This window comes from Xenopus tropicalis, chromosome 9 (genome assembly GCF_000004195.4).
Source record: "Xenopus tropicalis strain Nigerian chromosome 9, UCB_Xtro_10.0, whole genome shotgun sequence".
NCBI classification, from domain to species: domain Eukaryota; kingdom Metazoa; phylum Chordata; class Amphibia; order Anura; family Pipidae; genus Xenopus; species Xenopus tropicalis.
The window spans coordinates 3,645,837-3,669,208 of record NC_030685.2 but is presented as its reverse complement, the minus strand read 5'-3'; the positions used below and the strand labels follow the sequence as shown (position 1 = coordinate 3,669,208).

Genomic DNA, 23,372 nt, shown 5'->3' with positions numbered 1-23,372 from the left:
TTGTTTCCTACATCTCAGTTGAATGTACCTCACTGTGTATTCCCTACATTAGCCCCTGCCATTAAGCACAGCTTGATTAAAGGAACAGTAACACCAAAAAAAGTGTATAAAAGTAACTAAAATATAATGTGCTGCTGCCTGCACTGGTAAAAGTTGTGTGTTTACTTCAGAAAGTCTACTATAATTGATATAAATAAGCTGCTGTGTAGCCATGGGGGCAGCAATTCAAAGGAGAAAAGGCACAGGCACATAGCAGATAACAGATAAACACTATTGTATTCTACAGAGCTTATCTGTTATCTGCTATGTAACCTGTGCCTTTTCTCCTTTTTTCCAGCTTGAATGGCTGCCCCCGGGGCTACACAGCCGCTTATTATATAAATTATAGTAGTGTTACTGTAGCAAACACACCAGCTGTACCAGTGCAGGGCAACAGTGCATTATATTTTTATTACTTTAAAGCTCTTTCATTTTTTGGTGTTACTGTTCCTTTAACCAATATGTAATACTGTCCTGTAGCGCAGCTATAGCCACAATAGTGATTGTCTGAAGGGAATGGGATGAATGCAACCAGCGTTCCATTTAAAGCTGCATGATCCCCAAAATACTGCCCCTGAATGAACGGATATCCCGACTACTATAAGATATTAAGCTCTACACATGTGGCGCAGTGCCTCAGTCACACTGTAGTTAAGACGCATGCGCAGTAGGGAAAGGGAAAGGCAGTGGGCATCCCTTGTTAGAGATGGCGGCGCCGTTCACTGATACAAGTATGTAGGTTCTAGTATGTGTATCTCTGTAAATCATTAGGCAAGCCGGGAATATAGCGATTTTACTCAGCAATAGTAGCACTATTTAATTGTGAGATTCATAGGGTGTGACTTTCCGTCCCCTTTAAATACTGAAACATATATTAAGATGGAATCTGCTCGAAAGAGAATGTTTGCCTGATGCTTCCTTTGTATAACGAGTGTAACCCTTTCTTGGCACACTCACTCCTGTCGGGCTGTATACTTGTTTAAACAGGTAATGGGGTCCCCCTTGCAAATAGTGAAACTGGGATTTAGCGCAGAGCCTCCAGGGGATTCCCACTAGGGAAATAATCACACACAGTTTGTAGCAAATATCAACTTTATATAACTGGGTGTAAAGGTAAAATAATTATAACAGGCAAACAGTAATAACCCTGCTTTGGGAAACCGGGATGGGTTTAGCCACTACTGGCTCAGTCTCTCTGGGGGCTCAGTCCCACACTCCCCTCCTGGAGGAAATACCCTTTCCCAGTTCAGTCCCTTCCCCAGAGTTCCCCCAGGTAGCGCTACCTGCCCCAAAGTACCTCTCCCTTTGGAATAGGCAGTTGCTCCCATGTAGCCCCGAGAAACACCTGCCCTCCCCCAGGGGCCACACACGGAGACTCTATACCTTTATCCTCATATGGGTCACTCACGGGGGATCCGCAGGGAGTAAAGGCATCTAACAGCAGTGTAGCGGATCTCTCTTTACAGGCTGGCACTCAGCAGAGTTCCCTTCAGCCTTTACACACTCACTGCTTACTGGTTGGTCTCTCTGTCTCAACTCCGGCCCCTTTATAAGCTGCTGGGCCCGCCCCTGATTTTTGACTCCAAACCTAGGCACCTCCTCTCTCCAACAGTGCACTGGGGCATCCAGCCAATCGGGTTCCTCCCCAGTCTGTAGCTGGGCTGGATGATGTCACAGAGAGAGAAACAGGGGAAAGAGTTCTCTGATCCCCTACACAAGTTTACGGTTTTTGTCATTGTGAAAGTATTTTTAGACTACAGTTCAATGCAAATCATTTTCCTCATTTAAAATGAGGAAATGGCTTCTCCCCTGTGTGAGTCCTTTGATGACGATCTTTATGGGATTTTGCTGAAAAACAACATTCAGGACAAAAAAAAAAAAAGTTTCTCCACTGTGTTGGTTCTATAATGAATTTTTAGGTTTGATCAGGATGAAAAAAATTTCCCACACTAAGAGCATCAAAATGATTTCTCCCCTGTGTGAGTCCTTTGATGCCGATTAAGGTTTGATCGACAGGAAAAACATTTCCCACATACAGAACAAGGAAATGGTTTCTCCCCTGTGTGAGTCCTTTTATGACAATCAAGGTCAGATCGCTTTGAAAAACTTTTCCCACATTCAGAACAAGAGTATGGTGTCTCTCCTGTGTGGGTTCTATGATGAATTTTAAGGAGTGATTGGTCTGAAAAACATTTCCCACATTCAGGACAAGAAAATGGTTTCTCCCCTGTGTGGGTTCTATAATGAATTTTCAGGTCTGATCGTCCTGAAAAACATTTCCCACACTCAGAACATGAAAATGGTTTCTCCCCTGTGTGGGTCCTTTGATGCCGATTAAGGTTAGATTGATAGGAAAAACATTTCCCACATACAGAACAAGAAAATGGTTTCTCCCCTGTGTGGGTCCTTAGATGATAATCAAGGTCAGAGTGCTTTACAAAACATTTCCCACATTCAATGCAAGAAAATGTTTTCTCCCCTGTGTGGATTCTATGATGAGTTTTAAGGAGTGATTGGTCTGAAAAACATTTTCCACATTCTGAACAAGAAAATGGTTTCTCCCCTGTGTGGGTCCTTTGATGCCGATCAAGTTGAGATTTGTTTGTAAAACATTTTCCACATTCTGAACAATTAAATGGTTTCTCCCCTGTGTGAGTCCTTTGATGCCGATCAAGATGAAATTTGTTTGAAAAACATTTCCCACATTCTGAACAAGAAAAACGTTTCTCTCCTTTGTGGGTTTTCCGATGTTTATTAAAGTCTAAGTGTTTATGACTCTCATGTGGAAATTGGTGGGAATTTTTATCATAATTATTTGCCTTCATTTCTAAGATATTCCGGCTGCACTCCATGATAGGAGTATTTGTTTCATGTATCTGTTCTGTAAGGGGATTAATGCTGCAATCTGATTGGATTTCCCCATCCCATGAAGGTTCTTCCTCTTTAATAATAACCGATATATAATCCTCTGCCGAGCTGTTATTCAGGCTGCACCCCATGATAGGAGTAGGCGTGTCTGTTCCCTGTATCTGTTCTGTAAGGGGATTAATGCTGCAATCTGATTGGTTTCTCCCTTCCCATGAAGCCGCCTCCTCTTTAATCCCATTGGCTGGTGGGGGCTGTTCCGCTGGAGAAACATCAGGGTTTGTGAGATTCCCATCATTATTACAACATAAAGTTGCTTCCGTATGTGCTGTAACATCGCTCCCATCTTTATACTCACAGGCTGCTAAAGGGAAGGATAGAGATCAGAGATATATCTGAGGGAAATAACTTGTATTTTGTCATTATATTTTTCAGGGAAATACATGATTTTAAGGAGTCGGATTGGGTTCGGCCAGGAGGTTGGATTCCTGCTGAAAAGCCCAATCCTGCCTGAATCCTGAACCAAATCCTGGATTCGGTGCCTCTCTAATTATTTCTGACAATAAGCAAATAGATATAGGGAGCCATAGGGTTAACACTCACTTATGGCGGGTAAGTTCTGTATAAAGGGCACATAAATCCCCCAGTGCCCCCTATAAAGACACCCCAAGGCAGGGGAGTTAGGAGATGAAAGTATACAAATATGCTGTATATGTGAAGTATAAAATATAAGCCTAATATGCCATCTTGTAACATCCCAAGGGCCTGACAGTGCTGATTGGCTAAGAACCTACATGCACTTTGCTATTTGCTCAGCTATAACCACAGAGTCACAGTTGTAAAAGGGGGAGTTATATACTGTTGGGATAAGGCAAACTGTCATCTATAAATGGCTCTGGAACACAGGGAGACTAATCTCCCCGGATTGCCATCCCACCGGTGAAAATGTAAGTCGCCGGTGGGATGGCGCACGCTGCACAGGCGATTTTGGCAAATTGACAAAAATGCCTTGCGAGGCAACTGGCGATTTGCCGAAATCGCCTGCGCAGCGTGCGCCATCCCACCGGCGACTTAGTCTCCCGCGAACCAGGAGATTTGTCGTGGGCGACTAATCTCCCTGTGTTCCAGAGCCCTAAATGGCTCTCTCTGCTCCTTGCAGTGACAGGCAGCCCCCACGGACCCTCTGGGAGTTCCTCACACAAACAGGCAGCCCCCCCCAGCCCCTCTGGGAGTTCCTCACACAAACAGGCAGCACCCTCGGCCCCTCTGGGAGTTCCTCACACAAACAGGCAGCCCCCCAGCCCCTCTGGGAGTTCCTCACACAGACAGGCAGCCCCCCCCCAGCCCCTCTGGGAGTTCCTCACACAAACAGGCAGCCCCCCCCCAGCCCCTCTGGGAGTTCCTCACACAGACAGGCAGCCCCCCCCAGCCCCTCTGGGAGTTCTTCACACAGACAGGCAGCCCCCCAGCCCCTCTGGGAGTTCTTCACACAGACAGGCAGGCCACCAGCCCTTCCGGGGGTTCCTCACACAGACAGGACCCAGCAGTTGCACCAAGTTTAACCCTTTGTGCTAAATAAATGTACCTCCCTGCTAGTTGTTTATTTAAGTCGGGCACAGAAGAGACATGACTAAATATATGTTACTACTGACTTTCCATGTGCCTCTTAAACGGCCTGATATCCTGCATTCTATGCTCTGTATATGATAGAAACCATTACTCACCCAGTGGGCGGAGCTGCTGGGGCTCCTCCTCCTCCTCCTTTATCCCTTCCCTGTAAAGGGCCTTGTTTCCTTTTATATACTCCCACTCCTCCAAGGAAAAATAGATGGAAACATCCTCACACCTTATGGCAACCTGGCACACACAATGTTACAGTCATCCCCCAGCCAGAGAAAGGGATTATCATACACTGTTACTAAACAATAAGGGGGGATTGGGGGGCCGCACCCACCTCTCCAGTCAGCAGCTGGATGATGTTGGAGATGAGTTCCAGGATCTTCTTGTCATTTTCCTTCTGTATGACGGAGCCAGGGGCATGCAGGGCCCCCAAACCCACAGTTGGGCTCTTCTTCTTAGGGATGACGTAGCCCTATGTATTGAGAGGGAGAGAGAATGATGAGTGTGTAACGCAGCAGAGAGACCCCCTTTGTACAGACAGACAGTCTCTTCTCACTGTGCCACTCACAGTGCCCCCCTCACCTCTCCAGTCAGCAGATAGATAATCTCCAGTGTGAGATTCAGGATTCTCTCCTTCCGCTCCTCATTTTTATCCTTCTTCCCCATCACTGGGTCACTCGCTTCCTCCCACATTCCCATTGGCTCCTTGTGGGAGGGAGGTGCCTGGAAGTGGAATTAAGCACTTACACATTTCTATAGGGGATTATTCCCAGCAATATCCCCCAAAACAATTCCAAGCAGGGAATAGAATAACTAGTCTAGCCATGGGCTGAACTACCAATCCCACAATCCCCTGTTAAACTTCCCTCTAATGATGCAATGTCTGCCAATCAACACTTTCCCTTTCCTGCCAAGAATGGGCCCCTCAGTGCTTCCCCTCAGGCTGCAGGGGGGCCTTGGTACCAAATGGGAGAGGAATTCACTTATGGTGGGTGGGTTGGGCTTGGAGCTGCCACAGAAACTGCACTGACTCAGTAGCAAAGTGTCCCTGGGAATCAGCTCATGTGTTGGGAACAACAAGGTAACACTGCTCCTTTAGTGCCACCATTAGTGCAGCCCCGCTCCCTTACTCACCTCTTTCCCACACTGCTCTGCTGCCTGTAGCTGTGAGGGAGGGAACTGAGGAGCTGGGACACTCACTCATTAGCTGGGAGGGGAATGTGGGCGGGACAGAGAGCGGCGGAGAAGAATGATTGGATCAGTGAGCACAAGGGCGGGAGAATGAGTTAGGGACCGAGGGAAAAGTCACAGACTGCATGGGACACTCACTCATTGGCTGGGAGGGGAATGTGGGCGGGACAGAGAGCAGCAGAGAAGAATGATTGGATCAGTGAGTAAAAGGGCGGGAGAACGAGTTAGGGACAGAGGGAAAACTCACAGATAGTTGTGTAAGTGTAGGAATAACTGAGCTTTTCATGATATTAACCCCTTCAGGGTTGCCAGGCTGATGGTGTTTCTGCCACACTGGGCTAACAGGCTACAGCTCAGGCAGGTTTTCAGTACAAATGCACCAAGGTATGGATTCAGGCTAGTTCTTGGAGCCATTAAAGAATATTTCCCAGTCTTGTGTGCTAATACTTTAAGTGGTGCAGTCTGTTAACTCTGTTGCCCTGGAGCCCGATGCTTAGCAACACATAAAAATCTGTAACAGACAGCCCCTCAATGGAACAATTGTGCCAATAACCTTCTTGTTTATTGGGATCTCTGCACATAACAGTTTTCCCACCTAGTGTACCTGGCCTGCCTCTCCCTATGCATGCTGGGTAATGTAGTTTAACAGTTTGCCTACTGCCAAGGTTACTGTAAAACTACAATACCCAGCATGCAATGGGACTGACTAGTGTAGAATGAAGCTCCCTATTTCCCCCTCTTTGCTGCTGTTCCAGCCTCTCCATCCCAAACTCCCTGCACTGCCCCCTTCTTCCTGCTGCACCTGCTGTGTGATTGTACTACTGTGTCATGTGATGTGGGGGCTGCCATTCGCTGCTGCACTTCCTCCCTAAACTAGAACTCTCAGGGTGCCTTGGGGCTGCTGGGAGTTGTAGTTCAAACAGCCCTTCCCTTTCCTTGAAATCCTTTCTTTTCTTTCGCAACGTTTTCAAAATATCACAGGAACAATTCGATAAAGTCAGGATTTTCGCAGGTTTGTGTGTTTCTGACTGGGCATTTGCCCCCTGAGCCACTGGAGGCACTTAGGGCCGGCCCTGACCGATTCCCCTGTCACTCTCTTCTTGTATTACACTGGCTCCTCCCCTTGCTCCGCCCTCCTCATTATCTGCCTGCTGGTTTCTACTAATTCTAACCTGTATATTCTGTTTATATTTGATTCTGCCCCTATTCCTGTTATTTGCCTTCATTAAACCCTCGCACAGTGATATCAGTGGTTCTGCCATTTATGGTTATCCAGTCTGTAGGCTCCCAACTTCCTGGTGCTCCATAGCGCCCCCTCAGGGAGACCGTGACAGTATGGGGCTGTGTGGGGGCTGAGTTTGCTTGGAAGGGTTTATCTTGATGGTCTTTGGTCTTTTTTCAGCCCAACGTAACTACATAAGTATAATATCTGTCTAAGTAATGCATAAACATATTATCTGGGATATTTTCATGAAATTGTTTTAAAGCTTTTGTAGGAAACTTGTAAATTGTGCCCTTTCTCACTGGCAGTCCCCTAGTTATTGGGACGGCTATAAAGGGTCCCTAATGTAATGGGAAGTAGGTCCCTTTTCCTGGGTCATAGCATACCCTGTTGCAGTTCCACAGTTTGGCCGGTAGGTGGCACTGTGGGGTAGTATAAAAGGCTGAGCAGCCATGAGGCTGGGAGCCATTTTGTTGAAAGCTTTCCCCCTGAACAAGCAGGTGGGGAGATATTGTGGAACCTGGGTGTAGGTAGGCCCAGACAGGTCAGGCAGCTCCTGTAATAGGTGTGATAGACAGGCAGGGCTAGCCAATGAGCAGCTTTTAAGGTTAAAAAGTCTCATTCAGGGTGAAATATGGTGTGATTTGTGGTAAAAAGTAGAAGCTCACTTACCATAAGCTTACAATTGGTGCGGCCAAAGTGGGGCCTGTACCAGATTTTGTGTTGTGAGAGAGACGCTGGCAGGAAACCTCTGTGGTTTCTGTGGATATATTTGGCATATCAGAAGCACTGAAGCAGAGAGAAAAAGTGCCAAAATGCATCACATAGACCCATATGAAGTGGCTGATAGGGCTATAGAGGTGGGTAGTAACCCCAAGCAGAGTTTTGCACTAGACTTTGTGCCCCTGGACAAGTACGCAAAGGCTAAGAAAACTTCCGCTACCCCATTTGCCTGGAGGAGAACTCACCAGGGGGAGCAGGGATAGAGGCTAAAGAGAAAAATAATATTGCTGCAGATTGAGCCAGTGAGTGCTCCAGAGGTGTCCGCAATGGATGACTCCCCAATAGTGCAACCCCCATGTTTCCCAAGTGATGGAGCGGGTAGTGATTTACAAGTGTCAGTGGACACCGCACTTACAGTTCAGCCTGACAAGTTGTGTGTAGAGAAACTGCAAGCTGAAACTGAGGTGAAAGTGTCTTTGTGGGCATAGAAGTCTCCGAGAGTGAGGGAGAAAGTGTTGCTGATACTATTGCAGTGTCCCCAGCTGAGGGGGAGAACGAGTTGTATAGAGTGTGGGAGGTGAAACTGTCCCCAATAATGAATGTACACCGGCATCTCTGCAATGTGGCAGCTGGGAAAGGCTTTTCATGGGGTTAAACACAGAAGGAAAATGGAACATCTTTAACATGTTGCTTTGCAGGTATACACAGAAGTATATTCCCCTTGTAAGCAAGGAGAGGCATCGCAAAGCAAAACCTTTATGGCTGAATAAAAGTGTTAGTGTCGGGGTTGGTAAGAAAAAACCTGCTGTTAAAGCATTCAAGTTAGCTGGGGCAGCTGGGACTTTCATCAGGTACAAGGGGGCAAATAAAGCAGCAAAATGCTATAATAGAGATGGAAAGGGATATTGCAGCTAGGGGTAAAAAGAATCCAAAATTATTTTTTAATTATGTGAGTAGTAAAAAAATGAAGCAAGAAGGGGTGGGAACTTTATTATCACGGGGGGGTAAGTTGGTTGATGAGAACGGGGAAAAAGCAGTTTGAACTCTTATTTTCCATCTGTCTATACATCTGAGGAGCCGCTAATGAAGGCTTCCCTTGTAATATACCCAGTTCTAGTAATTTAGCTACTGACGCATGGGTCACTCGGGGGGGAATTCAAAAGAGACTTGAACATGTAAAGGTCCAGGGCCGGATGGGATTCATCCCAGGGTATTAAATGAGCTGAGCGCTGTGATTGCCAAACCTCTTCACTTAATTTCTCAGGATTTGTTGAGGTTTGGCATGGTGCCGAGAGACTGGCGGATTGCTAATGTGGTGCCGTTATTTAAAAAGAGATCCCGTTCTCAGCCTGAAAACTATAGGCCTGTTAGTCTGACATCAGTAGTAGGAAAGCTTTTGGAAGGGGTAATAAGGGATAGGGTACTTGAATACATTGCAGTTACATAGTTACATAGTTACATAGGGTTGAAAAAAGACCTGTGTCCATCAAGTTCAACCCATCCAAGTAAACCCAGCACACCTAACCCACACCTACCAATCTATACACTCACATACATAAACTATAAATACAACCACTAGTACTAACTGTAGATATTAGTATCACAATAGCCTTGGATATTCTGCTTGTTCAAGAACTCATCCAGGCCCCTCTTAAAGGAACAGTAACAGTAAAAAATATTATTAAAAAAATAAAAACTACACCCTCTAACTAACACCCATGTCCAGCTGAATTGTAGTTATTTACCTTGTATTTAGCAAAACAATCCCTAGTAAAACTCCTCTCCATAATATTTGAAGAAAGGCGATATGGCGACTACCCCATAGTGTGTGCGCGTCCCCGACATATCTCCTCTTCACAAGACATCCGGCTGTAACCAGGAAGTGCAGGGATCGCTGTGCTGAAGACACGCTGGTGGGAGGAGAGGCACACCTGATAGAACGGCACGGCTTAGACGCTGAAAGGAGAGCTGGTGGGAGGAGAGGCACATTCATGGAACAGCACAGCTTGTAGGGGAGAGCGACACTGAAAGGAGAGCTGGTGGGAGGAGAGGCACATTCATGGAACAGCACAGCTTGTAGGGGAGAGCGACACTGAAAGGAGAGCTGGTGGGAGGAGAGGCACATTCATGGAACGGCTGCTGAAGGGAAACGCTGCAGAGTAGCTTCCCTGGTTGCTAAGCGACGTGACGTCACGGAGGCGGGATTTTTGAAACGAAAAGCAGGAAGAAGCTGTCGGCAGCGCGCACATAGGGGAGAAGAAGCTTTCAGGCCCTGCAAGATGGCGAACACCCTATTTACTCCACAGGAAAGCGTCGGTTTGGATTTTTTACTGATGTATTATAGCAAAGCAGCATGCAGCAGAGCATTTGAAGTAAAAACTGTAAGTTGATTGATTTGGGCTGGGAGGTCTAAATGGTGTTACTGGTCCTTTAAAGGCATTAACAGAATCTGCCATTACCACATCACTAGGAAGGGCATTCCATAACCTCACTGCCCTCACCGTGAAAAACCACCTACGCTGCTTCAAATGGAAGCTCCTTTCCTCTAATCTAAAGGGGTGACCTCTGGTGCGTTGATTGTTTTATGGGAAAAAAGAACATCCCCCAACTGCCTATAATCCCCTCTAATGTACTTGTACAGAGTAATCATGTCCCCTCGCAAGCGCCTCTTTTCCAGAGAAAACAACCCCAACCTCGACAGTCTCACCTCATAGCTTAAATCTTCCATCCCCTTAACCAGTTTAGTTGCAGTCTCTGCACTCTCTCCAGCTCAATAATATCCTTCTTAAGGACTGGAGCCCAAAACTGCCCCCCATACTCAAGGTGAGGCCTTACCAGGGACCTATAAAGGGGCAAAATTATGTTCTCACCCCTTGAGTCAATGCCCTTTTTATACAAGACAGCACTTTATTTGCTTTAGTAGCCACAGAATGACACTGCCTGGAATTAGACAACTTGTTATCAACAAAAACCCCTAGATCCTTCTCCATTAAGGATCCCCCCAACACACTACCATTCAGTAGATAGTTTGCGTTTATATTATTTCTACCAAAGTGCATAACTTTGCACTTATCAACACTGAACCTCATTTTCCAGTTTGCTGCCCAGTTATCTAATTTTGTCAAATCTCTCTGCAAAGCGGCACATCCTGCATGGAACTTATAGTTTTGCACAATTTAGTGTCATCAGCAAAAATAGAAACAGTACTGTCTATGCCCACCTCCAGGTCATTAATAAACAAGTTAAACAGCAAAGGCCCAAGGACTGACCCCTGCGGTACTCCACTAACCACACTGGCCCAATTAGAAAATGTTCCATTTACAACCACTCTTTGTAATCTATCCTTCAGCCAGTTCTCTATCCAATTACAAATATTATGTTCTAGGCCAATATTCCTTAATTTGATCATTAACCTTCTGTGAGTTCACAATACTATTAGTTTGTGCCAGCATGGTTTTATGGGTAACAGATCTTGCCAGACTAATTTAGTCGCCTTTTATGAGGAGGTGAGCAGGAACCTCGATGCTGGAATAATGATCAAATTGAGGAATATTGGCCTAGAACATAATATTTGTGATTGGATAGAGAACCGCAGGGGTCAGTCCTTGATCATTTGCTGTTTAACTTGTTTATTAATGCCCTGGAGGGGGGCATAGACAGTACTGTTTCTATTTTTGCTGATGACACAAAATTGTGCAAAACTATAAGTTCCATGCAGGATGTGCCGCTTTGCAGAGAGATTTGACTAAATTGGAAAACTGGGCAGCAAACTGGGAAATGAGGTTCAATGTGGACAAGTGCAAAGTTCTGCCCTTTGGTAGAAATAATATAAACGCAAACTATCTACTGAATGGTAGTGAGTTGGGGGGATCCTTAATGGGGAAGGATCTGGGGTTTTAAGTAGATAACAAGTTGTCTAATTCCAGGCAGTGTCAGTCTGTGGCAGTTTTGGGCTCCAGTCCTTAAGAAGGATATTAATGAGCTGGAGAGAGTGCAGAGACTGCAACTAAACTGGTAAAGGGGATGGAAGGGTTAAACTATGAGGTTAGACTGTCAGGGTTGGGGTTGTTTTCTCTGGGAAAGAGGCGCCTGCGAGGGGACATGATTACTCTGTACAAGTACATTAGAGGGGATTATAGGCAGATGGGGGGGTTCTTTTTCCCACAAAAACAATCAACGCACCAGAGGCCCCCCCTTTAGATTAGAGGAACGGAGCTTCCATTTGAAGCAGCGTAGGGGGTTCCTCACGGTGAGGGCAGTGAGGGGGTTGGGGAATGCCCTGCCGGGGGATGTTGGGTAGGGGGTTCCTCACGGTGAGGGCAGTGAGGGGGTTGGGGAATGCCCTGCCGGGGGATGTTGGGTAGGGGGTTCCTCACGGTGAGGGCAGTGAGGGGGTTGGGGAATGCCCTGCCGGGGGATGTTGGGTAGGGGGTTCCTCACGGTGAGGGCAGTGAGGGGGTTGGGGAATGCCCTGCCGGGGGATGTTGGGTAGGGGGTTCCTCACGGTGAGGGCAGTGAGGGGGTTGGGGAATGCCCTGCCGGGGGATGTTGGGTAGGGGGTTCCTCACGGTGAGGGCAGTGAGGGGGTTGGGGAATGCCCTGCCGGGGGATGTTGGGTAGGGGGTTCCTCACGGTGAGGGCAGTGAGGGGGTTGGGGAATGCCCTGCCGGGGGATATTGGGTAGGGGGTTCTTCACGGTGAGGGCAGTGAGGGGGTTGGGGAATGCCCTGCCGGGGGATGTTGGGTAGGGGGTTCTTCACGGTGAGGGCAGTGAGGGGGTTGGGGAATGCCCTGCCGGGGGATGTTGGGTAGGGGGTTCTTCACGGTGAGGGCAGTGAGGGGGTTGGGGAATGCCCTGCCGGGGGATGTTGGGTAGGGGGTTCCTCACGGTGAGGGCAGTGAGGGGGTTGGGGAATGCCCTGCCGGGGGATGTTGGGTAGGGGGTTCCTCACAGTGAGGGCAGTGAGGGGGTTGGGGAATGCCCTGCCGGGGGATGTTGGGTAGGGGGTTCTTCACGGTGAGGGCAGTGAGGGGGTTGGGGAATGCCCTGCCGGGGGATGTTGGGTAGGGGGTTCTTCACGGTGAGGGCAGTGAGGGGGTTGGGGAATGTCCTGCCGGGGGATGTTGGGTAGGGGGTTCTTCATGGTGAGGGCAGTGAGGGGGTTGGGGAATGCCCTGCCGGGGGATGTTGGGTAGGGGGTTCCTCACGGTGAGGGCAGTGAGGGGGTTGGGGAATGCCCTGCCGGGGGATGTTGGGTAGGGGGTTCCTCACAGTGAGGGCAGTGAGGGGGTTGGGGAATGCCCTGCCGGGGGATGTTGGGTAGGGGGTTCCTCACGGTGAGGGCAGTGAGGGGGTTGGGGAATGCCCTGCCGGGGGATGTTGGGTAGGGGGTTCCTCACGGTGAGGGCAGTGAGGGGGTTGGGGAATGCCCTGCCGGGGGATGTTGGGTAGGGGGTTCCTCACGGTGAGGGCAGTGAGGGGGTTGGGGAATGCCCTGCCGGGGGATGTTGGGTAGGGGGTTCCTGAGGGACCCCACTGAGAACCTTACTCCAAGTAGAGAATGTGCCATTAACAACCACCCTCTGTACCCGATCCTGTAGCCAGTTTTCTATCCATGTGCAAACGGCTTCACTAAGACCAATAGACCTTAGCTTAGAAAGCAGTCGTTTGTGGGGAACGGTATCAAATGCTTTGGCAAAATCCAAATAGATGATATCTACTGAATCCCCACTGTCCAGCTTCTTACTTACCTCATCATAAAAAGCAATTAAATTGGTCTGACATGACCTGTCCTTCATAAAGCCATGCTGATTACTGCTCATAATGCCATTCTCCACTACATAATTTTGAATGTGATCCCTTAACAAGCCTTCAAATAACTTGCCCACCACGGATGTCAGACTTACAGGCCTATAATTGCCAGGCTGAGATCTTACTCCCTGTATAAATATAGGAATGACATTCGCCTTCTTCCAATCCCTAGGTACCATACCTGATGAAAGCGAGTCTGAGAATATCAGAAACAAGGGCCACTGCAATTCTGCCCCTAGCTCTCTCAGTACCCGAGGGTGTATTCCATCTGGCCCAGGTGCCTTGTTTACATTTATCGTGTGTAACCCTTTAAGCACCATATCCTGTGCCAACCACTGTGTAGTTGGAGCTGAGGTAACAGTGAAGCTATTGGGTGGGACTTGGCCCACTGGCTCCCCCTACTGTATACACAGAAGAAAAGAACTGGTTAAGCACATCTGCCTTTTCTGTACCCGCTGTAACCATATTGTTATTATAACTCAATGGGGCCACACCCTCAACCTGCATCTTTTTACTATTAATATACTTAAAAAACTTTTTGGGGTTAGTCTTGGCCTCGGCCGCGATGCGCTCCTCATTTTCTATCTTTGCCTTCCGGATTGCTGTTTTACACACTTGTTATAGTGTTTATATTCATTAAACGCAGCTACTGTCCCCTCTGACTTATATTTCTTAAAAGCTTTCCTTTTTCTCCCTATTAACTTCTTTACCTCAGAGTTAAGCCACATAGGGTGATTCTTACACTTCTACTTTTTCTTATTAATGGAATGAATTGAGAACAGTAATGATTTAATATCAGTTTAAATGACAACCATTTCTGCTCTGTGTTTTTATCAGAAAACATAATGCCCCAATCTATGCCCTGAAGCGCTGCCCTTAAGGAGCTAAAATTTGCCTTCCTAAAATTCATTGTCTTTGTTGCCCCCGTGTAAATTTGTTTCCTGCACCAAACATCAAATGAAATAACATTATGGTCACTATTACCCAGGGGTTCAACCACTTGCACATTTGCTATACGTTCTGGGTCATTAGAGATCACTAGATCCAGTATAGCAGGTTCCTGGTTGGCTCCTCAACAACCTGTGACATAAAGTTGTCATGCAGCAAGTTTATAAACTTGTTCCCAGTTACTGCCCTGGCAGTACTATTGCCCCAGTCAATATCAGGGTAATTAAAATCCCCCATTATTATCACTTGCCCCAAACTAGCAGCCTTTTCTATTTGCAACAGGAGCTGGGCCTCCTCCTCTTCGCTTACATTAGGGGGGCTATAGCATACCCCTACAATTAGCTTGGTAGATTCTTTACTATCTGTGAGAAGCTCAACCCATAAGGATTCAGCTCCCTCTGTTCCCCCATCACTTCCTCCTTAATATTTGCTTTTAATTCCTGTTTAATGAACAGACACCCCTCCTCCTCCTTTTCTATTGCCCCTGTCCCTCCGAAACAATGTATACCCCCCAATATTAACTGCCCAGTCATGAGACTCATTCAACCAAGTTTCAGCAACTCCAATCCCATCATATTTCCGCTCCAACGCCAGTACCTCCAGCTCTCCCATTTTACCAGTCAGACTCCTTGCATTGGTAAACATACATTTAATACTGGTTCCGGCGTGAGAATGACGTGTAAACAACTTATGGGCCTCCCTGCCATTATCAGTATCCCAAAGCAAGTCTCCTCCCCCAATTTCCCTTACTATGCCCACTACCTCATCTATCCTGTCTCCCACAGAATTTCCCGCTGCACCCTCCCCCCCACTCCTAGTTTAAAATCTCCTCCAACCCTCTAGCCATCTTTTCCCCCAAAGCAGCTGCCCCATCATTGAGGTGCCCCCCATCCCTGGCAAAGAGCCTGTAGCCGATTGAGAAATCAGCCCAGTTCTGGAGAAACCCAAAGCCCTCCTCCCTGCACCAATCTCTCAGCCACGCATTAATCTCCCTGAGCTCCCGCTGCCTTCTTAATGTTGCTCGTGGCACAGGGAATATCTCTGAGAAAATTACCTTGGAAGTCCTCGCCCTCAACTTTGCACCTAGCTTTTTAAAATCGTTCTTGAGGACTTCCCCCCCTCCTCTAACTTTGTCATTGGTACCTATGTGTACCAAGACCGCCGGGTCTTCCCCAGCCCCTCCCAACAATCTGTCCACTCGTTCCACCACATGCCGAACCCTAGCACCAGGCAAGCAACACACAGTTCGGCATGTAGGGTCTTTGCGACAAATTCCCCTATCCACCTTTCTAATAATTGAATCCCCTACAACTATAACCTGCCTTCCCTTCCTAGCACTATTCCCCCCACCTGTATTAGAGGTGCCGGCTCCCAGGGGGCTCTGAGAGTCAGCCCGCCCCATACATGCCAGCTCAGAGCTGCCTTCCCTCCCTAGCACTACTCCCCCCACCTGTATTAGAGGTGCCGGCTCCCAGGGGGCTCTGAGAGTCAGCCCGCCCCATACATGCCAGCTCAGAGCTGCCTTCCCTTCCTAGCACTATTCCCCCCACCTGTATTAGAGGTGCCGGCTCCCAGGGGGCTCTGAGAGTCAGCCCGCCCCATACATGCCAGCTCAGAGCTGCCTTCCCTCCCTAGCACTACTCCCCCACCTGTATTAGAGGTGCCGGCTCCCAGGGGGCTCTGAGAGTCAGCCTGCCCCATACATGCCAGCTCAGAGCTGCCTTCCCTCCCTAGCACTACTCCCCCCACCTGTATTAGAGGTGCCGGCTCCCAGGGGGCTCTGAGAGTCAGCCCGCCCCATACATGCCAGCTCAGAGCTGCCTTCCCTCCCTAGCACTACTCCCCCCACCTGTATTAGAGGTGCCGGCTCCCAGGGGGCTCTGAGAGTCAGCCCGCCCCATACATGCCAGCTCAGAGCTGCCTTCCCTCCCTAGCACTACTCCCCCACCTGTATTAGAGGTGCCGGCTCCCAGGGGGCTCTGAGAGTCAGCCCGCCCCATACATGCCAGCTCAGAGCTGCCTTCCCTCCCTAGCACTATTCCCCCCACCTGTATTAGAGGTGCCGGCTCCCAGGGTGCTCTGAGAGTCAGCCTGCTCCATACATGCCAGCTCAGAGCTGCCTTCCCCAGCATCTTCACCTAACGCGGCAAATCTGTTGGTTTGTACAAGCTTTAAATACTGAAACATATATTAAGATGTAATGAAAGGTACTGGGAACTGGGATTTAGCGCAGAGCCGCCAGGGGATTCCCACTAGGGAAATAATCACACACAGTTTGTAGCAAATATCAACTTTATATAACTGGGTGTAAAGGTAAAATAATTATAACAGGCAAACAGTAATAACCCTGCTTTGGGAAACCGGGATGGGTTTAGCCACTACTGGCTCAGTCTCTCTGGGGGCTCAGTCCCACACTCCCCTCCTGGAGGAAATACCCTTTCCCAGTTCAGTCCCTTCCCCAGAGTTCCCCCAGGTAGCGCTACCTGCCCCAAAGTACCTCTCCCTTTGGAATAGGCAGTTGCTCCCATGTAGCCCCGAGAAACACCTGCCCTCACCCAGGGGCCACACACGGAGACTCTATACCTTTATCCTCATATGGGTCACTCACGGGGGATCCGCAGGGAGTAAAGGCATCTAACAGCAGTGTAGCGGATCTCTCTTTACAGGCTGGCACTCAGCAGAGTTCCCTTCAGCCTCCACACACTCACTGCTTACCGTATATACTCGAGTATAAGCCGATCCGAATATAAGCCGAGGTACCTAAGTTTACCTAAGAAAACTGGAAAAACTTATTGACTCGAGTATAAGCCGAGGGAAATGCAGCCGCTACTGCAAGTTGAAGTGATATCACCCCCCTCCCAGCAGCCAATTAGCAGAACAATGTGAAAGCATCAAGATAGCAGCTCCCAGTATATATCAGAATAGCACTCAATAGTAAGAAATCCAAGTCCGGCTTGGGACTCCTCCAGTTACATGGGAGTAGGAGAAACAATAGGTTAGCTGAAAGCAGTTCTAATGTGTAGCGCTGGCTGAAAGCTCAGACTCAGGCACAATGCACTGAGATGGTGCCTACACACCAATATTACAACCAAAAAATACATTTGTTGGTTCAAGAACACAATTTTATTTGCTATTTAACAGTGTAATTTAGAACTAAAAGTATACCATAAAAATCATGACAGTATTCTTTTCAAATTTACTTTGGGTTGTGTGAGAATGTGTACTAGATGCTGCCAAGCACGATCTCCAGCCTGGGTCTCCCACTTCAAAGGCTGCCGTGCCACACACCTACTGCTTTCTGTGCCACTCCAACCTGTTCATTAGATATATGCCTCATCCATTATTAGCACTGCTCACTGTGACACAGGGACAATTCCTGTTTTGAACTATTGAAGGCATTTCCAGGCTCATGCTGTTTTTTTAATCATATATTAATTGGCCTATAAACTCTATTGGGTCAATAGATCAGTTTGACAGATTTAAACTAAATGGCTAGGAATCCTTCAGAAAAATGTATCCCAACCTATCTGTCTGTGTATGAGAAGGGGGGGACGGGACACTGAGCCCCCCCATCCTCTCTGTGCAGCCTTTCACATTCCACACATAGCGTTACACAGCTCATGGCCGCAATATGCATTTATCCCCTACCCCATGAAGCGCCACATAAGATGCCGCCACCGATGCGTTTCGCATCGGTGCCCTGGCGATGTGCATACCTGTGAGGAGAAGCCCATTGTGAACAATGCCGCACGTACATGCCATGTAAAATGCCGCGCCGATACAGCCGCTGCTTGTCAACAATGCCGCACGTAAGAAGCCGCGCGCACGTTAGGCTCGCATTTCACAACAAATACATCTACCATATATATGCGAGTATAAGCGCGAGTATAAGCCGAGGTTCACTTTTTAAGCACATTTTTAGTGCTGAAAAACTCTGCTTATACTCGAGTATATACGGTACTGGTTGGTCTCTCTCTGGCCCCTTTATAAGCTTCTGGGCCCGCCCCTGACTCCAAACCTAGGCACCTCCTCTCTCCCAACAGTGCACTGGGGCATCCAGCCAATCGGGTTCCTCCCCAGTCTGTAGCTGGATGAGGATGGATGGTGTCACAGAGAGAGAACCAGGGGAAAGAGTTCTCTGATCCCCTACACAAGTTTATTGTTTTCATCATTGTGAAAGTATTTTTAGGCTACAGTTCATTACAAATCATGTTCCTCATTTAAAACAAGAAAATGGCTTCTCCCTTGTGTGAGTCCTTTGATGATGACCTAGATGAGTTTGGTTTGAAAAACATTTCCCACATTCAGTACAAGAAAATAGTTTCTCTCCTATGTGGGTTCTATGGTGAGTTTTTAGGAGTGATTTCTCTGAAAAACATTTCCCACATTCAGAACAAGAAAATGGTTTCTCCCCTGTGTGGGTCCTTTGATGACGATCAAGGTGATATTTGTATGAAAAACATTTCCCACATTGAGAACAAGAAAAAGGTTTCTCCCCTGTGTGGGTTCCATAATGAATTTTCAGGTCGGATTGGTCTAAAAAACATTTCCCACACTCAGAACATGAAAATGGTTTCTTCCTTGTGTGAGTCCTTTGATGCCGTTTAAGGTTCGATTGATTGGAAAAACATTTCCCACATACAGAACAAGAAAAAGGTTTCTCCCCTGTGTGAGTCCTCTTATGACAATCAAGATGATAATTGTTTGAAAAACATTTCCCACATTCAATACAAGAAAATGGTGTCTCTCCTGTGTGGGTTCTATGATGAATTTTAAGGAGTGATTGGTCTGAAAAACATTTCCCACATTCAGAACAAGAAAATGGTTTCTCCCCTGTGTGGGTTCTATGATGAATTTTCAGGTGGGATTGTTCTGAAAAACATTTCCCACACTCAGAACATGAAAATGGTTTCTCCCCTGTGTGAGTACTTTGATGACGATGAAGTTGAGATTTTTTTAAAAAACATTTCCCACATTCTGAACAAGAAAATGGTTTCTCCCCTGTGTGAGTCCTTTGATGCTCATTACGGTTAGATCGATAGGAAAAAAATTTCCCGCATACAGAACAAGGAAATGGTTTCTCCCCCGTGTGAGTCCTTAGGTGACAATCAAGGTCAGATTGCTTTAAAAAACATTTCCCACATTCAGAACAAGAAAATGGTTTCTCCCCCGTGTGGGTTCTATGATGAGTTTTAAGGAGTGATTGGTCTGAATAACATTTTCCACATTCAGAACAAGAAAATGGTTTCTCCCCTGTGTGAATCCTTTGATGACGATCAAGTTTAGATTTCGTTGAAAAACATTTCCCACATTCTGAACAAGAAAAAGGTTTCTCGCCTGTGTGAGTCCTTTGATGACGATGAAGTTTAGATTTGGTTGAAAAACATTTCCCACATTCTGAACAAGAAAAAGGTTTCTCCCCTGTGTGAGTCCTTTGATGTTTATTTAAGTCTCCATTATAACTAAAATGTTCATGACTCTCATTGCAGCTGTATTCCCCACATAATGTATTTTTTGTTATTTCAGATTTATGTGGAGATTGGTGGGAATTTTCATTATAATTATTATCCTTCATTTCTAAGATATTCAGGCTGCACCCCATGATAGGAGTAGGTGTGTCTGTTCCCTGTATCTGTTCTGTAAGGGAATTAATGCTGCAATCTGATTGGTTTCTCCCTTCACATGAAGCCTCTTCCTCTTTAATCCCATTGGCCGGCGGGGGCTGTTCCGCTGGAGAAACATCAGGGTTTGTGAGATTCCCATCATTATTACAACATAAAGTTGCTTCCGTATGTGCTGTAACATCGCTCCCATCTTTATACTCACAGGCTGCTAAAGGGAAGGATAGAGATCAGAGATATATCTGAGGGAAATAACTTGTATTTTGTCATTATATTTTTTAGGGCAATTATTTCAGAAGGGGGTGTTCATTGAGCCTGAGACCCAACTAGGCCCAGAAGCCTGTGCCCTAGAGGAAGCCAATCCATCTAGCGTTTCTAAGTCGGGGATCAGGGACCCCAAGTGCAGTCATTTGCAGGTTAGACCTCTGTAATATCATCCAAATATATATTATAATAACTATACCTCACTGCTGTCAGTATTAACCCTGCATATGCTGTGCATTCCATCAATAAACAAAGTTATAGTTCAATGCTAAAGAACCTCTGGCATCCATAATTCCATTATATACACCTTTGGCAGCGGAGAGTTGCCATTCAGCAACATCTCATAAGCACATTTCTTCCCATTTGCAAAGGCCTATCCTGTGTGTATCCTGCATTCTATGCTCTGTATATGATAGAAACCATTACTCACCCAGTGGGTGGAGCTGCCGGGGCTCCTCCTCCTCCTCCTTTATCCCTTCCCTGTAAAGGGCCTTGTTTCCTTTTATATACTCCCACTCCTCCAAGGAAAAATAGATGGAAACATCCTCACACCTTATGGCAACCTGGCACACACAATGTTACAGTCATCCCCCAGCCAGAGAAAGGGATTATCATACACTGTTACTAAACAATAAGGGGGGATTGGGGGGCCGCACCCACCTCTCCAGTCAGCAGCTGGATGATGTTGGAGATGAGTTCCAGGATCTTCTTGTCATTTTCCTTCTGTATGACGGAGCCAGGGGCATGCAGGGCCCCCAAACCCACAGTTGGGCTCTTCTTCTTAGGGATGACGTAGCCCTATGTATTGAGAGGGAGAGAGAATGATGAGTGTGTAACGCAGCAGAGAGACCCCCTTTGTACAGACAGACAGTCTCTTCTCACTGTGCCACTCACAGTGCCCCCCTCACCTCTCCAGTCAGCAGATAGATAATCTCCAGTGTGAGATTCAGGATTCTCTCCTTCCGCTCCTCATTTTTATCCTTCTTCCCCATCACTGGGTCACTCGCTTCCTCCCACATTCCCATTGGCTCCTTGTGGGAGGGAGGGGCCTGGAAGTGGAATTAAGCACTTACACATTGAGGTTATGTACAATATTCGGTGCGTGTAGGTGAGTTAATGAGGAGACTGATATCGGCAAAAGCCTTGGATGTTGATCATCTTGTCAATCACTCAAGGTGCCAAACACTGGCAGTAGGTTGATGCTGAATCAGACGGGGGCAGAATCCTATTGTTTGTACCTACAGGTCTGATGATTCAGCTCGTAACATAAGTGGATGATCGTTCCTGTAACCAATGGTCGCACATATACGGCGCCTTAAGGCAAAGTCCCTTCTATACAGGTAACAGGGGCGGAGTCTCCTTTAACCCCAGTGCAGCCCCCACTTCCCAGCCCAACAGCCCTTTGGTTTTGCACAGGGGGGGCATTTGACAGACCCCTCTGCTCGTCATGTAAAGAACAAACCCTTCACTCTGGCAGGTTGTGGCACCAAGGCAGGGAATAGAATAACTAGTCTAGCCATGGGCTGAACTACCAATCCCACAATCCCCTGTTAAACTTCCCTCTAATGATGCAATGTCTGCCAATCAACACTTTCCCTTTCCTGCCAAGAATGGGCCCCTCAGTGCTTCCCCTCAGGCTGCAGGGGGGCCTTGGTACCAAATGGGAGAGGAATTCACTTATGGTGGGTGGGTTGGGCTTGGAGCTGCCACAGAAACTGCACTGACTCAGTAGCAAAGTGTCCCTGGGAATCAGCTCATGTGTTGGGAACAACAAGGTAACACTGCTCCTTTAGTGCCACCATTAGTGCAGCCCCGCTCCCTTACTCACCTCTTTCCCACACTGCTCTGCTGCCTGTAGCTGTGAGGGAGGGAACTGAGGAGCTGGGACACTCACTCATTGGCTGGGAGGGGAATGTGGGCGGGACAGAGAGCGGCAGAGAAGAATGATTGGATCAGTGAGCACAAGGGCGGGAGAATGAGTTAGGGACAGAGGGAAAACTCACAGACTGCAGAGTTAGGGACAGAGGGAAAACTCACAGACTGCAGAGTTAGGGACAGAGGGAAAACTCACAGACTGCAGAGTTAGGGACAGAGAGAAAACTCACAGACTGCAGAGTTAGGGACAGAGGGAAAACTCACAGACTGCAGAGTTAGGGACAGAGGGAAAACTCACAGACTGCAGAGTTAGGGACAGAGAGAAAACTCACAGACTGCAGAGTTAGGGACAGAGGGAAAACTCACAGACTGCAGAGTTAGGGACAGAGGGAAAACTCACAGATAGTTGTGTAAGTGTAGGAATAACTGAGCTTTTCATGATATTAACCCCTTCAGGGTTGCCAGGCTGATGGTGTTTCTGCCACACTGGGCTAACAGGCTACAGCTCAGGCAGGTTTTCAGTACAAATGCACCAAGGTATGGATTCAGGCTAGTTCTTGGAGCCCTTAAACAATATTTCACAATCTTATTTGCTAATACTTCAAGTGGTGCAGTCTGTTAAATCCGTTGCCCTGGAGCCCGATGCTTAGCAACACATGGAAAACTGTACCAACACTCCAATCCAGCAATTGAGCCAATAACCTTCTTGTTTATTGGGATCTCTGCACATAACAGTTTGGGGGGGGGGGGGCTCTGCAGGTTTGTAGTTTGGAAACTCACCAATGTTCCCTTTTCCCACCTAGTGTACCTGGCCTGCCTCTCCCTATGCATGCTGGGTAATGTAGTTTAACAGTTTGCCTACTGCCAAGGTTACTGTAAAACTACAATACCCAGCATGCAATGGGACTGACTAGTGTAGAATGAAGCTCCCTATTTCCCCCTCTTTGCTGCTGTTCCAGCCTCTCCATCCCAAACTCCCTGCACTGCCCCCTTCTTCCTGCTGCACCTGCTGTGTGATTGTACTACTGTGTCATGTGATGTGGGGGCTGCCATTCGCTGCTGCACTTCCCTAAACCACTGGTCTTTTTTCAACCCTATGTAACTATGTAACTAACTATGTAACCATACCCCCTAACTGTCCCACTTTTTACGGGACTGTCCCGGTTTTTATAGCGCATCTCGCTGTCCGGGA

General features: G+C 47.4%; 1 protein-coding gene and 1 pseudogene across 1 annotated transcript in view; one reads left to right on the top strand and one right to left on the bottom strand.

Annotated features, from left to right (window-relative positions):
• The window catches only part of h2ac14 (H2A clustered histone 14), a 1,193,713-nt gene that overhangs the window by 583,105 nt on the left and 587,236 nt on the right, over positions 1 to 23,372 (top strand).
• LOC100491191 lies at positions 1,747 to 21,330 on the bottom strand (annotated as a pseudogene).